This window comes from Lissotriton helveticus, chromosome 11, assembly GCF_964261635.1.
Source record: "Lissotriton helveticus chromosome 11, aLisHel1.1, whole genome shotgun sequence".
Taxonomy (NCBI): domain Eukaryota; kingdom Metazoa; phylum Chordata; class Amphibia; order Caudata; family Salamandridae; genus Lissotriton; species Lissotriton helveticus.
The window spans coordinates 654,005,490-654,021,678 of record NC_136072.1 but is presented as its reverse complement, the minus strand read 5'-3'; positions in this window follow the sequence as shown (position 1 = coordinate 654,021,678).

Below are 16,189 nucleotides of genomic sequence, written 5' to 3'. Positions count from 1 at the left end.
AGAGTGCAGTGGACATGACTCACTTCGTTGGTAGGCCTGCACATGTATTATCTCCTCTGTACTCTTCAACAAGCCTAAATTTCATCTGCAACCCTGAGTAGGCCTCACCTCAAACAAACCTCTGCATAGGCCACACCTTATCGGCATCCTGAACCAATCATTTAAAATGTTAGGGGCAGATTTATGATGGCCGTGCGCCTCTTTTGCGCCGCCGTTGCGTCACTTTTGTGACGCAGCAGCGGTGCAAAAGATGCACCATGTTGCAAGATAGGCCTCACTTCATCTGCAACAAGATACCGTCAGTTTAAACTGTATACATTTAGGACTGTGTAGGGGGCATGGAGAAGCTGAGGCTTCTGTAAGTGTCAAAGTTGTTGCATACAGTCCTCACCTTCTGCGTACTCTTTGATATGCTATACTACATCTGCACAATGAGATTCCTAAGCTGAGGAAACACAGGTGATGTGATTGTGAAATGAGCAAAAATATTTGCACGTTTTTCAATTACATCACCTGTGTTTCCTAACATTACGAATCACATTGTGCAGATGAGGTTTAGGCCTGTCCAGGGAGACAGAGGAGGTCTGGCCTTTGTTCAAGAGTGCAGTGGACATGACTCACTTCGTTGGTAGGCCTGCACATGTATTATCTCCTCTGTACTCTTCAACAAGCCTAAATTTCATCTGCAACCCTGAGTAGGCCTCACCTCAAACAAACCTCTGGATAGGCCACACCTTATCGGCATCCTGAACCAATCATTTAAAATGTTAGGGGCAGATTTATGATGGCCGTGCGCCTCTTTTGCGCCGCCGTTGCGTCACTTTTGTGACGCAGCGGCGGCGCAAAAGATGCGCCATGTTGCAAGATAGGCCTCACTTCATCTGCAACAAGATACCGTCAGTTTAAACTGTATACATTTAGGACTGTGTAGGGGGCATGGAGAAGCTGAGGCTTCTGTAAGTGTCAACGTTGTTGCATACAGTGCTCACCTTCTGCGTACTCTTTGATATGCTAGACTACATCTGCACAATGAGATACCTAAGCAGAGGAAACACAGGTGATGTGATTGTGAAATGAGCAAAAATATTTGCACCTTTTTCAATTACATCACCTGTGTTTCCTAACATTACGAATCACATTGTGCAGATGAGGTTTAGGCCTGTCCAGGGAGACAGAGGAGGTCTGGCCTTTGTTCAAGAGTGCAGTGGACATGACTCACTTCATTGGTAGGCCTGCACATGTATTATCTCCTCTGTACTCTTCAACAAGCCTAAATTTCATCTGCAACCCTGAGTAGGCCTCACCTCAAACAAACCTCTGGATAGGCCACACCTTATCGGCATCCTGGACCAATCATTTAAAATGTTAGGGGCAGATTTATGATGGCCGTGCTCCTCTTTTGCGCCGCCGTTGCGTCACTTTTGTGACGCAGCGGCGGCGCAAAAGATGCGCCATGTTGCGACATATTTACAACTTGATGCATCTAGGCAGATGTGTCACGCTGTAAAGTCCTGCGCCACAGGAAACCTGTGTCAGGTTTCATGTGGGCGTTTTGTTGCAGGGTGGGCGTTCACTTGCATGAAAGCCCTGTAAAACTAACACTGTGAAATTTACAAGATTTCACTGAGTCAGCTTTATGGCATTGCTGAATCAAATCCTTACGCCTGTTTGAAACAGGCATAAGGAGTGACGCGCCATGCAATGTGTGGCTTGCCCCTGTGCATTGCAGGAGTCATGTCGCGCTTGCGACATGATTCCTGCAATGCGCCGCTTTTGCGGCACAGATGCGTGACGCATCTGTGCTGTTTTTGCCCCATGGTGCTCCGCATTGTAAATGCGGCACACCATGGGTGGCAGAGCAGCAGCGCACGTTAACTGGTGCATCCCTGGGGATGCGCCAGTTAACATAAAACTGCCCCTTTACATTTAAGTATGAGCAGGGGACACAGAGTCGGTGAGGCTTATCCAAGGTTAAAAAGAGATGAGTCCTGTTCACTGAAAACTTGGACATAGGCCTCACCTCCTCAGCATCGCTGGACATGGCTAAATAATATCTGCAAAATGTTACTCTTGTTAAACAATTTTACTATTATAGTCTCTGAGATTTGTCTCTTACTCTGCAACATCTCATTGTTGTTCTCTTTCTTTAAAGATAACGACAACATCAACCATGAGTGATAATGAGCAATCTGTTGATCTCGATCTTATCATTGAACTTGTCATTGAAACGTCAGTGGAAGTAGATCCCTTGGATGATTTATATCCTGTGGATGATGAAGAATATGATGCCCGCAGCCTGCCGCCTCTGCCCCCGCTCCTCTCCGGACCCGCTGCCCCGGTCACCTCCGTGATTCCCACCGCCGCTGACCAGTAGCTCCGCCTCCCCTCCACTCCCACTGGTCCTCCCGCCTCCTGCCTCCCCACTGACCCTCCCTCCCGGCTCCTACTTATGACGCCCCCTCAGCGACCGCGCAGCGGACGCGCGCAGCGGGAGCGCCGATTGAGCGCCGAAGGTGCGCCAAAGGTAAGCCCATCTGCGCCCGTCCGCGCCTGGACCGCGCCCAGTGCCAGGACCGCGCCCAGTGCCAGGACCCCTGGCCCACGCCGTCACCAGCCCACCCGCCGGACCTACGACGCCACCGAACTCAACGCCCTCAACGCCGGCCGACTCCCGGGCTGTTACCAAGCCAACCCGAGACGCACCCACGGACCCTTCAGCTGCAACGCCTGCAAGTTCACCTGCATCCGGACCTGCACCACTCCAGCAGCACTCAAGACCTCGACGAGCAACAGCAGCAACCACCTGAAGTGCATCCTGCTCAACACCCGCTCCGTCCACAGACACGCCGTCGAGCTCTGGAACCTGCTCGACACAACATCACCAGACGTCGCCTTCCTCACGGAAACCTGGATGAACGCCTCTTCAGCGCCCGACATAGCCATCGCCATCCCAGACGGCTACAAGATCATCAGGAGGGACCGCATCAACCACACCGGAGGAGGCATCGCCATCGTCCACAGGAACACCATCCGCATCACGACCAACACCGACGACACCTTCGCAACCGCCGAGCACCTGCACTTTCAGGTCCACATCAACCCCAAGACCACCCTCAGAGGCACCTTCATCTACAGACCCCCGGGACAACGCGCACAATTCAGCGAAGACATCGCCGACTTCATCAGCCCGCACGCCCTCTGCTCCACTGACTACATCCTCCTCGGGGACCTCAACTTCCACATGGAGAACAACAACGACCGCAACACCACCACCCTGCTGGACAACCTCGCCAACCTGGGACTCAAGCAACTGGTGACCACCCCCACCCACTACGCCGGACACACACTCGACCCCGTCTTCTCATCCAGCAATGACATCGCCTTCAGCCACGCCACCAGACTCCACTGGACGGACCACAGCTGCGTCCACTTCAACTTCGCAAGGACCACGATCCACCACCACCAGCAACAGGTTGCACGCAGGAGCTGGAACAAGATCACAGCCGACCAGCTCGCATCCTCCCTGAGCATGAACCCTCCCACCAGCACAACGAACCCTAGCCAGGCGGCCACCAACCTCACGAAGTGGATCAGCGACTGCGCAGACGAGCTCGCCCCCCTGAGGACCCCGCCCAGCAGACCCGGTAGCAAGAAAGCCCCATGGTTCACCGACGAACTCAAGAGCTCCAAGAAGAACAGCCGAGCCCTCGAGAGAACCTGGCGCAGAGACCCAACACCGGACAACATGACTGCCCTCAAGCTCGCCACCCGAAAACACCACCAACTCATCCGCGCCACCAAGAAAATTGCATTCAAGGAACGACTGGACAACAACGCACACAACAGCAAAGAACTCTTCAACATCGTCAAAGAGCTCTCCAACCCCAACGCCGGAAACAACGACATCACCCCTTCGCAAGACCTCTGCAACTCCCTCGCCTCCTACTTCCACAACAAGATCGCGGACATACACAACAGCTTCAGCACTCAACCGACGAACACCACGACCGAACCACCGCCACCCACCACCACCCTCCGCGCCTGGTCTCCGATCAGCACCGAAGACACCGTCCGCACGATGAACTCCATCCACTCCGGATCTCCGACCGACCCCTGCCCTCATCACGTCTTCAACAAGGCCGACGCTGTCATCGCACCCCACCTGCGGGACATCATCAACACATCCTTCGACACCGCTTCCTTCCCAGAGAGCTGGAAGCACGCCGAACTCAGCGCTCTACTCAAGAAGCCATCGGCTGACCCCACCGACCTCAAAAACTACCGCCCCATCTCGCTGCTCCCGTTTCCTGCAAAAGTCATCGAGAAGACCGTCAACAAGCAGCTGGCCGCCTTCCTTGAGACGAACGGATCCCTCGACCCCTCGCAGTCTGGCTTCCGGGCCAACCACAGCACCGAGACCGCCCTGATCGCAGTCACCGATGACATCCGAGCGCTGCTCGACAACGGAGAAACAGCGGCCCTCATCCTCCTTGACCTCTCCGCGGCCTTCTCAGCAACGTCGGAGTCCAGGAGAAGGCACTGGAGTGGATCATCTCCTTCCTCGCCGAAAGGACACAGAGAGTCCGCCTCCCTCCGTTCAGATCTGAAGCCACCGAAGTCATCTGCGGCGTCCCTCAAGGCTCCTCGCTCAGTCCAACCCTCTTCAACATCTACATGAGCCCCCTCGCAGACATCGCACGCCAGCACAACCTCAACATCATCTCCTACGCCGACGACACCCAGCTGATCCTCTCCCTTACCAACGACCCCGCCACCGCCAGAGCCAACCTTCACGAAGGGATTAAAGAGGTAGCCGAATGGATGAAGAACAGCCGCCTGAAACTGAACTCAGATAAGACGGAAGTCCTCATTTTGGGATCCTCACCCGCCGCTTGGGACGACTCCTGTTGGCCCCCCGCCCTAGGCAGCGCACCCAAACCAACAGACCACGCACGCAACCTGGGCTTCATCCTGGACTCCTCCCTCTCCATGACCAGACAAGTCAACGCCGTCTCCTCGTCGTGCTTCAACATCCTGCGCATGCTACGTAAGATCTTCCGGTGGATCCCCACCGAGACCAGGAAGACGGTCACCCAGGCCCTCGTCACCAGCCGCCTGGACTACGGCAACACCCTCTACGCCGGAACCACCGCCAAACTCCAGAAGAGACTCCAGCGGATCCATAACGCCTCAGCACGACTCATCCTGGACATCCCCCGCCGCAGCCACATCTCTGGACACCTGAGAGACCTGCACTGGCTCCCGGTCAACAAGAGAATCACCTTCCGTCTCCTCACCCACGCACACAAAGCCCTACACAGCCAAGGCCCAGGATACCTCAACAGCCGCCTCAACTTCTACGCTCCCAAACGCCAGCTTCGATTCGACCAGCCACGCCCTCGCCGCCGTCCCCCGCATCCGTAGAGCCACCACAGGGGGACGGTCCTTCTCCTACCTCGCCGCCAAGACATGGAACTCCCTCCCCACCCACCTCCGCCTGACCCAGGACCACCTCGCCTTCAGGAAGCAACTCAAGACCTGGCTGTTCGAGCAGTAGCAGATCCCCCTCCCCCAGCGCCTTGAGACCCACTGGGTAAGTAGTGCGCTATATAAATGCGATGATTGATTGATTGATTGATTGATTGAGGATGCCGATTTGTCAGAATTGTATGACATAGGGTGGGCAGCTGACCTGCTCGAGCCTATTGAACTATAAAGACTTTTAAAAATAAATTTAAGTTACTGGAAATGAAAAGTAACCATGTTAACCGTGTTATTTAAATTTAAATACAACTTCAAAAACAGCTTGTGTGAAGTGTCTTTAATAAAATAGTGAAATATGCTAGTAAAATTAGTTCAGATTCACATATAAAAGAGCACAGGTCAAATGTAGAAGCATTCCATTTCTTTGCTACTATTTGTGAGTTTTAAATTTGTCAATGCACTAAAAATTATTGTATGTAGAATTGACAACTAGTGTGTTAATTTTTTGACGACTGTTATTGATTTATTGTTTGGTAATAGTGGTAAATAACATTTTTTATTATATTTTACCACAGATTCAACTGCAGATCATTTCAAAATTAAAAAATGCCTTCAAGGCAAAGGAGGAGAAAGGCTACAAAACTTCAAACACAGCAGCTTAGTACATGCTTGCAGCAGTCCTCTACAATAAAAACTCGTCAAGTCACCAAAAAAGCTCCGGGTAAGACAACGAAATCTTTCCTAAGAAACATTTCCAGAAAAAAAAGTATTACTACAGAACATGTTTTAGTCCAGAAGAAGAGAGTCAATTTAAACAGGAAGGAAAGGCCCCTTAATAAAGTTAGTGGTAGAGCAGGAGAAAACTCTGTGAGTGCTGGTAGAAGGCACAATCAATTTAGGGACATTCGTAGACGAATGTTCCGCAACAGGATAATTGTAAATTTGATGAAAAATGTAAAGAAAGGTCAACAGAAACTGGCTTTTTATAAGAAAAAGAAAAATGTTGAGAAAATTATTGATCAGGCTTTGGAAATGAAGCGAAAGTTATTTATTTTGGTAATCAATAGAATTAGGAAACTAAACAAGGCAATTTATGAATTCAAAAGAAATAGTAGATGGAAGAAAATAGTTAATCGTACACATTTTTGTGAAGTATTTTCAGGAGAATGGATGCATAGTTCAAGTTGTGAGGCATTTTTCAATGAGGAGAGTTACTTCCAGGACAATGATTTGGTGCATGCAGTTGACACCAGTGGTCGAGCATATGAGGTGAAAGACGGTTGTCCAGTTGAGAAAGAAAAACTTGTGTCAACAGAGGCAGAAGAGGTGTTAGGTGATGAAGTTTTAGGGAGACGTCCTAAGGGTCCAGTGTACACCTGGAAGTGTAGTAGTATTTGCAGTGTGCGACAGGATTCCATCAATTTGCTTTGTGATTTTGTACGGACATTTAATAAGAAAAGTTTAAAACAGAAAATGAAGTTGTTGCAGGAATTAGATCCATGCAGAGTGAGAGAAGTGACAGGTTTACATGTTCATTCACTGGCTTGTCTTTCCAGGAGAGTATGCCAGAGTGTTTTTCATCATTTCAGGATGCTAGCAGTCCATCATAATAAAGTGAGGAAATTAGTGAGAATGTTGTATTTTGCTTAGAGTCCAGCAATTAAGCTTAAACAATTAAGCAGTGCTCTTTTGCATGGTTCTGAAGTAGATGTGAAGAATATTTGTGAAGAAATTGAGTTTTGTTACTTTGCAAGTAAAGAGGAGAATGTTGAAATTGACCCAGAAGAAGAAGGTAATGTGGAAGAGAGTGTACAGATTTCCAGTACAGATAATTTTCAGAAGGAAATTGCCACATTTCAGGTGAAATCAAGTGAGAGGCCTAATTTCACTTGTGTGTGTTGTCGACGCACTTATTATAAGAATCAGACTAAGTTAGTGGATTTATATGCAAAAAGTGAAAGGGAAAATAATAGTGAATGGAAGGATTTCGCAACATACTTGATGGTAGAAAATTGTTTTGATTTGGGATCGGATCAACGTGTGTGTACTTATTGTTGTAACAAATTAAATCAAAACCGGATGCCTGCTAGAGCGGTTCATAATAATCTGGAATTGGTTGACATTCCTTCTGAATTGAAGGATTTAAATACTTATGAATCTATTTTGATTCAAAGTGTCCATCCCTTTCAGGCTATTGTACGAATGGAGCCAAAGACAGGGAAATTGCCTCCATCAGATTTACAGAGAGGATTAAAGGGAAGAGTTGTTTATTTGCCTCTAGATTTGAAGAAAAACATTAATACAATTGGAGTAGAGAAAGTGGAAGAGGAACCTCTGGTTATCTTAGTTAATGGGGTTCCGACAAAGAGTAAGAAAATCTGGCAAGATTTAGTGGATGTTAGGAAAGTCAAAAAGGCAACATTGTATTTGATGAAAAACAATGAGTACTACAAGAATGTATGTTTTGCAGAAGAGGAAGTAAGTGAAGAAGAGGACAGCGATTTGTGTGCTGGACAAATTGAGAAAGTAGAAGCCTCTAAAAATGAAGAAATATATGAACATTATAGTGTTCATCCTTTGCATTCCAAGGAAGTCATGGGGAATGCTATTGAGTTGTTTCAAATGAAACAAGCCAAAGGGAGTCCCATTAGTGTTTGGGAGGAAAGTTTGGAAGCTCGGTGTTTCCCACAGCTATTTCCAACAGGTCAAGGAGGAAGATATGATGAGCGACCTGATCAAATTCCTGCTTCTGAATACCGGACTTTACGATTGTATGCAGAAGATCCTAGGTTTCGTCAATGCATTCCCTATTTGTTTCATCTACTGTTTGAAAGTGATCTGTCTGGACTGTCATATGCAGTGAACCACATCTTGAAAAGTGGTGTACAGATGCAAAATATCTCGGCAAGGGACTTTATGGATAGAGTCAATGTGCAAGACAGTATTTTGGATTCTCACCTGATTAATCTCATGGCATGTCAGCGTGGTACTAATGAGTACTGGTACCGTCGTCATGGTGATTTAAAATGTATGCTGAGGAACTTAGGAACTCCCACATGGTTCCTCACTCTCAGCTGTGCCGAGTATGGCTGGGAAGACTTACTTGAATTTCTACGAGAGGCAAATGGAAACATTGAAAATATCGAATTCAAGACACCCGGAGAACTGTGCTCTTTGGATCCAGTGAATGTATGCAGGTACATCAATCATAGATTTGAAGCTATGATGTCTTTCATCATGAACAAGAAAAATCCACCTCTTGGAGAGGTGTTGGATTTCTTCTGGAGAAAGGAGTATCAAGCAAGAGGTGCTCCTCATATACATATGCTGCTATGGATCAAAGATGCACCCAAATTTGGAACAGATCCGGATGACTTAGTGATGAGTTTCATAGAACAGTATTCTACATGTGCTGTTCCAAAGACAAAGGAAGACAAAAGCCTAAGAGAACAAGTTTTACGCTTTCAAAGCCATCGTTGTGGAAAGTACTGTCGTCGTAAATTCAGAAACAAGGACAAGTTCCACAACAAAGGTGTCGATTCCGATCCGGTAAAAAGCGCTCCGAATTGCTGTTCGGAGCGTTTTTCCCCGTACGAATCGCACCTGTAGGCGTCCCCGTACGATTCAGCAAGTACGATCACAAATTAAAGCGTCACTCCGTACGACTCGTAAAAAACACCGTACAAATCGGAAATCCATACGAATTGCAGTCGGCTGACGCACCACGCAGCGTCCGTACGTAAATAGACCGCGCCTTCCGACCCAGGAAGTACGATCCGCGTTGAACACACTCCGTACGACTCTTTTGCTACGAGAGCTCTAAACTACCGTAAACCCACACTCCGGCAAAACCGGCACCCGGTACACGACAAGCAGGACATGAACGCCATCGTCCATGTCATCCCTATCCTGTACGCCCACCACCTCGTATTTAGAAACCGACGACGGCGCAGAAGGTGAGTACAACGAACTCCAACATACCTGTACGTGTTGCCACACGGGCACATCTCCATTGCACGACTGTCATGTCTGGGTACGTTGCACGACACACTCCCGCACTTCACCAGTGTAATACGGAGACGTACCGCACCTATGTCATCGACTTCGGGGTACGGTACGTCACCGCACTCCACCAGTGTAATACGTGCCGCATGTACGTCATCCAGCTCGGGGTACGGTACGTCACCGCACTCCACCAGTGTAATACGGAGACGTACCGCACCTACGTCATCGACATCGGGGTACGGTACTTCACCGCACTCCACCAGTGTTATACGTACCGCATGTACGTCACCCAGCTCGGGGTACGGTACGTCACCGCACAACACCAGTGTAATACGGAGACGTACCGCACCTACGTCATCGACATCGGGGTACGGTACGTCACCGCACTCCACCAGTGTTATACGTGCCGCATGTACGTCATCCAGCTCGGGGTACGGTACGTCACCGCACTCCACCAGTGTAATACGGAGACGTACCGCACCTACGTCATCGACATCGGGGTACGGTACGTCACCGCACTCCACCAGTGTTATACGTACCGCACCTACGTCATCGACTTCGGGGTACGGTACGTCACCGCACTCCACCAGTGTAATACGTGCCGCATGTACGTCATCCAGCTCGGGGTACGGTACGTCACCGCACTCCACCAGTGTAATACGGAGACGTACCGCACCTACGTCATCGACTTCGGGGTACGGTACGTCACCGCACTCCACCAGTGTTATACGTGCCGCATGTACGTCATCCAGCTCGGGGTACGGTACGTCACCGCACAACACCAGTGTAATACGGTGACAGGCCGCACCTACGTCATCGACCACGGGGTATGGTAAGTCACCGCACATCACCAGTGCAATAGACGTATGGGACATACGACTGCTATATCAACGTTTGTCTAACTGGTGTAAAGTAAACACATCCACCACTTCCCCCCACTGCCCAGCATCAGAGTGCCCACCACTTCCCAGCATCAGAGTGCCCACCACTGCCCAGCATCAAAGTGCCCACCACTTCCCAGCATCAGAGTGCCCACCACTTCCCACCACTGCCCAGCATCAGAGTGCCCACCACTGCCCAGCATCAGAGTGCCCACCACTTCCCACCACTGCCCAGCATCAGAGTGCCCACCACTGCCCAGCATCAGAGTGCCCACCACTTCCCACCACTGCCCAGCATCAGAGTGCCCACCACTGCCCAGCATCAGAGTGCCCACCACTTCCCAGCATCAGAGTGCCCACCACTGCCCAGCATCAGAGTGCCCACCACTTCCCAGCATCAGAGTGCCCACCACTGCCCAGCATCAGAGTGCTCACCACTTCCCAGCATCAGAGTGCCCACCACTTCCCAGCATCAGAGTGCCCACCACTGCCCAGCATCAGAGTGCCTACCACTTCCCAGCATCAGAGTGCCCACCACTTCCCACCACTGCCCAGCATCAGAGTGCCCACCACTGCCCAGCATCAGAGTGCCCACCACTTCCCACCACTGCCCAGCATCAGAGTGCCCACCACTTCCCACCACTGCCCAGCATCAGAGTGCCCACCACTGCCCAGCATCAGAGTGCCCACCACTTCCCACCACTGCCCAGCATCAGAGTGCCCACCACTTCCCAGCATCAGAGTGCCCACCACTTCCCAGCATCAGAGTGCCCACCACTGCCCAGCATCAGAGTGCCCACCACTTCCCAGCATCAGAGTGCCCACCACTTCCCACCACTGCCCAGCATCAGAGTGCCCACCACTTCCCACCACTGCCCAGCATCAGAGTGCCCACCACTTCCCAGCATCAGAGTGCCCACCACTTCCCACCACTGCCCAGCATCAGAGTGCCCACCACTGCCCAGCATCAGAGTGCCCACCACTTCCCAGCATCAGAGTGCCCACCACTTCCCACCACTGCCCAGCATCAGAGTGCCCACCACTGCCCAGCATCAGAGTGCCCACCACTGCCCAGCATCAGAGTGCCCACCACTTCCCAGCATCAGAGTGCCCACCACTGCCCAGCATCAGAGTGCCCACCACTTCCCAGCATCAGAGTGCCCACCACTTCCCACCACTGCCCAGCATCAGAGTGCCCACCACTTCCCACCACTGCCCAGCATCAGAGTGCCCACCACTGCCCAGCATCAGAGTGCCCACCACTTCCCACCACTGCCCAGCATCAGAGTGCCCACCACTGCCCAGCATCAGAGTGCCCACCACTTCCCAGCATCAGAGTGCCCACCACTTCCCAGCATCAGAGTGCCCACCACTGCCCAGCATCAGAGTGCCCACCACTTCCCAGCATCAGAGTGCCCACCACTTCCCACCACTGCCCAGCATCAGAGTGCCCACCACTGCCCAGCATCAGAGTGCCCACCACTTCCCACCACTGCCCAGCATCAGAGTGCCCACCACTTCCCAGCATCAGAGTGCCCACCACTTCCCACCACTGCCCAGCATCAGAGTGCCCACCACTGCCCAGCATCAGAGTGCCCACCACTTCCCAGCATCAGAGTGCCCACCACTTCCCACCACTGCCCAGCATCAGAGTGCCCACCACTGCCCAGCATCAGAGTGCCCACCACTTCCCAGCATCAGAGTGCCCACCACTGCCCAGCATCAGAGTGCCCACCACTTCCCAGCATCAGAGTGCCCACCACTTCCCACCACTGCCCAGCATCAGAGTGCCCACCACTGCCCAGCATCAGAGTGCCCACCACTTCCCACCACTGCCCAGCATCAGAGTGCCCACCACTTCCCAGCATCAGAGTGCCCACCACTTCCCAGCATCAGAGTGCCCACCACTGCCCAGCATCAGAGTGCCCACCACTGCCCACCACTTCCCAGCATCAGAGTGCCCACCACTGCCCAGCATCAGAGTGCCCACCACTTCCCAGCATCAGAGTGCCCACCACTGCCCAGCATCAGAGTGCCCACCACTTCCCAACATCAGAGTGCCCACCACTTCCCACCACTGCCCAGCATCAGAGTGCCCACCACTGCCCAGCATCAGAGTGCCCACCACTTCCCACCACTGCCCAGCATCAGAGTGCCCACCACTTCCCAGCATCAGAGTGCCCACCACTTCCCAGCATCAGAGTGCCCACCACTTCCCAGCATCAGAGTGCCCACCACTTCCCAGCATCAGAGTGCCCACCACTTCCCAGCATCAGAGTGCCCACCACTGCCCAGCATCAGAGTGCCCACCACTTCCCAGCATCAGAGTGCCCACCACTTCCCACCACTGCCCAGCATCAGAGTGCCCACCACTGCCCAGCATCAGAGTGCCCACCACTTCCCACCACTGCCCAGCATCAGAGTGCCCACCACTTCCCAGCATCAGAGTGCCCACCACTTCCCACCACTGCCCAGCATCAGAGTGCCCACCACTGCCCAGCATCAGAGTGCCCACCACTTCCCAGCATCACAGTGCCCACCACTTCCCAGCATCAGAGTGCCCACCACTTCCCAGCATCAGAGTGCCCACCACTTCCCAGCATCAGAGTGCCCACCACTGCCCAGCATCAGAGTGCCCACCACTTCCAAGCATCAGAGTGCCCACCACTTCCCACCACTGCCCAGCATCAGAGTGCCCACCACTTCCCACCACTGCCCAGCATCAGAGTGCCCACCACTGCCCAGCATCAGAGTGCCCACCACTTCCCACCACTGCCCAGCATCAGAGTGCCCACCACTGCCCAGCATCAGAGTGCCCACCACTTCCCACCACTGCCCAGCATCAGAGTGCCCACCACTGCCCAGCATCAGAGTGCCCACCACTGCCCAGCATCAGAGTGCCCACCACTGCCCAGCATCAGAGTGCCCACCACTGCCCAGCTCGTACATCAAAAACATACCATTGTCAACCTCATTACCCTCAGGAGATAGACACATTTTAGTAGGCCTAAATGTGAACATCACACCAGCTCCCAGGCACCCAGCAGTCACAGACATCATCACACAAACTACAAATCTGAAAAGGAAAAAATTAGCTTTATTCAGCGGAATCACAAAAGAAAAGCAAATGAGAGTCCTCGCTCATTAAAGGCCAATGGCCAGTCCAATAGAGTCTCTGCAACAGTTTGTGCCTCCATGGGTGTCATCTCACCCAAACCTGCCTGCACATGGCGTTTAATCAGCTGTGCTGACTATGGGGGCACCATCTGTGGAATCCTCCGGCACCGCATGGACAGGAGAGGGAAGGACAGGTGGAGTGGGTGCAGGTGTATTGGATTCATCCACACTGGTTGGGGCATCGCCGAAAGTAGATTCAAAAACCTGGCTGCACACCTCAGCCAGGGCGGAAAAACTACCACCTGAACCCGGGGACACATTGGGGGTGGAGCTACAGGGCTGTGAGTCTGTCCTACTGGGTGTGTGGATGCGTGTGTGAGGTGTCTCCCCTCTCCCTGTGGGTGTGCCTACTTGCCCTTGAGACTGTGTGCGTGGAGCTTTGAGCTTCTTATGCTGTGTGTGTGCCCTGGGTGTGTCTGACCTGTGGCGTGTGCGTGTATGCTGTGTAGGTATGTGAGAGGCAGAGGTGGATGGCTCTGAAGGAGGGGGGGGACAGATGGTGCTGGGTGTAGAGAGGTGCCGTCAGTGTTGATTCAATGGCAGCCACACTCCGACGCAGATCAGACATGGCTGATGACATGCCCTCCATGAACGACACCACCTGTGTTATCAGTTGTGTATGTCCATGGAGGACAGACAGCATGGATGTCTGACCTACTGCAATCTGCCGGAGTAGATCCACTGTCTCAGCACTGAGGGCAGCAGGGGACACAGGGGCAGGGGCTGCGGTGCCGGGAACAAAGGAGACATGGGGGCTAGCACGGACCCTAGGCACACCAAGGACTGGGAGGTTGGAGATGGGACTGGAGGAGGGGAGGGCAGCCAAAGATGAATGTGTGACCATTGCTGCATATTCCCCCCCCTCCTGAGAGTCTGTCTTGGATTCGTCGGCATGGTAAGATGTGTCAGTCACATGTCGTCCGGCCTGCAGACTCTCCTCCCACTCTGTGCCACTGCCTCCCTCTGACACCTCAAAGCAGGTTGCACTGTCGGTGTGTCCCTCCTCCTGGTCCGCGCCTGTGTCTCCTCCAGATTCAGATGATGATGCTGTGAGCAAGGAGAAGAATGAAAACATATCAGTCACCTGTACACATCAGACATATCAGCTGCAAATCATTTGGCCTCATTCCTCAACATGGCATGCATCATGAGTCACATGACACAGAACTCTGCATAATGACAATTCTACTTGTGGACAAATGTCAGAGACACAACGCTCAATGTAAGTTAGGAGACAAGGTATAGGCAAGGAAAATACTTGTATGAGGGACACAATCATGATCCACTGCCTGACAACAGGATAGCTGATGATGCATAACAGTTCATTAGCCAACCCTGCCACCCAAATCAAGACCTGGTCATGTTTGATTCGCTTTGACTCTGTGCCACATTAGAAAAGTCCTGGGCGAACTGCCATGTGATGCCATCCTGGGACCTGAAACAAGTCTTCCATCACCTCACACTGCCATCACCGCTTTGTACATCCAAAGTCACATTGTGTGGCAGACCATCAATACTATGTACAAAGAACATGCAACAGATGTTGAGAATATGCACACACGCACTGCCCAGTGTGAGTATGCAGAAGCCCAAAATATAGCACATGTACATTGTGCACCTGTAGCTAACACAAGATAATTTGAAAGTGTACCATGGACAAAGGCCACTGAGGCAGACTTGTGCATAAAACACTTGTTGAGACTCAAGAACAGTGCCACAATATGAAGAAGGGCAGACATAGTGCACATGTGGTGCTACATTTAAGGTACGAACAGGTGTCACATACCCCCCTACAACATGATGATGTGCAAAGGAAGATCCAATCTGAGACACTGCACCATAGGAGTACATGTCGAAAACAAGCATTAGCCAAAGCAAACCTCTAATGTGGAGTAGGGCAAGGCATGTAAAGAAGCAGCTGCTGACAGAGGGACAATCAAATTCCAATGCATGAACTGCCTGTCTGACCACACCACTCAAACTATGGGAGTGTGACCATGCCTTAGAGCTCTTCAAGTACCATTTCACACACACATGACTACAAACAGACATGTACATACCCCCTTCGTGCTGCTGTCCCTCTTGCAACTGCCTATGGAGGTCTGGGAACACCACTTCCAGGACCCGGAGCATGTTGGGGGTGAGGTGGCGGCTGCCGCCATGCCGGCGTGGAGCTTCCAGCTTCAGCTGGACTCGGGCGATGCGGCGGCTCCAGCACCGGATGTCCTGCCACCTCTTCTTTATGTTTCGAAGCCTCCTGCGAGGCCCCCCCTCTCTCCGGACAGCCCTGGCGATGTCCACCCAGATTTCACCCTTCTCATAGGCAGATACCTGTCACAAATGTTAAGATACAGAACATCAGTATACCTGGTGCATGTTCCCAAGACACCCATATGTGCACAAAATACATGAGGACAACAGGGCATCGTATGCCACACACATTTGCATCATTGTCCAGGAGTATGTGGCCTGTGTGCAAACACAACTGCTTTGCATGACATTGAAAATCTACAGATGACATGAGGGCTGCAAAACACTCTTTGAGCATGGCACTCACTGAACAATATATGCTATATCTGGGTGCAATGCAGCACGTGACATGCTGTCACACACCACACTACAACAAATAACTCTCTTCTAAC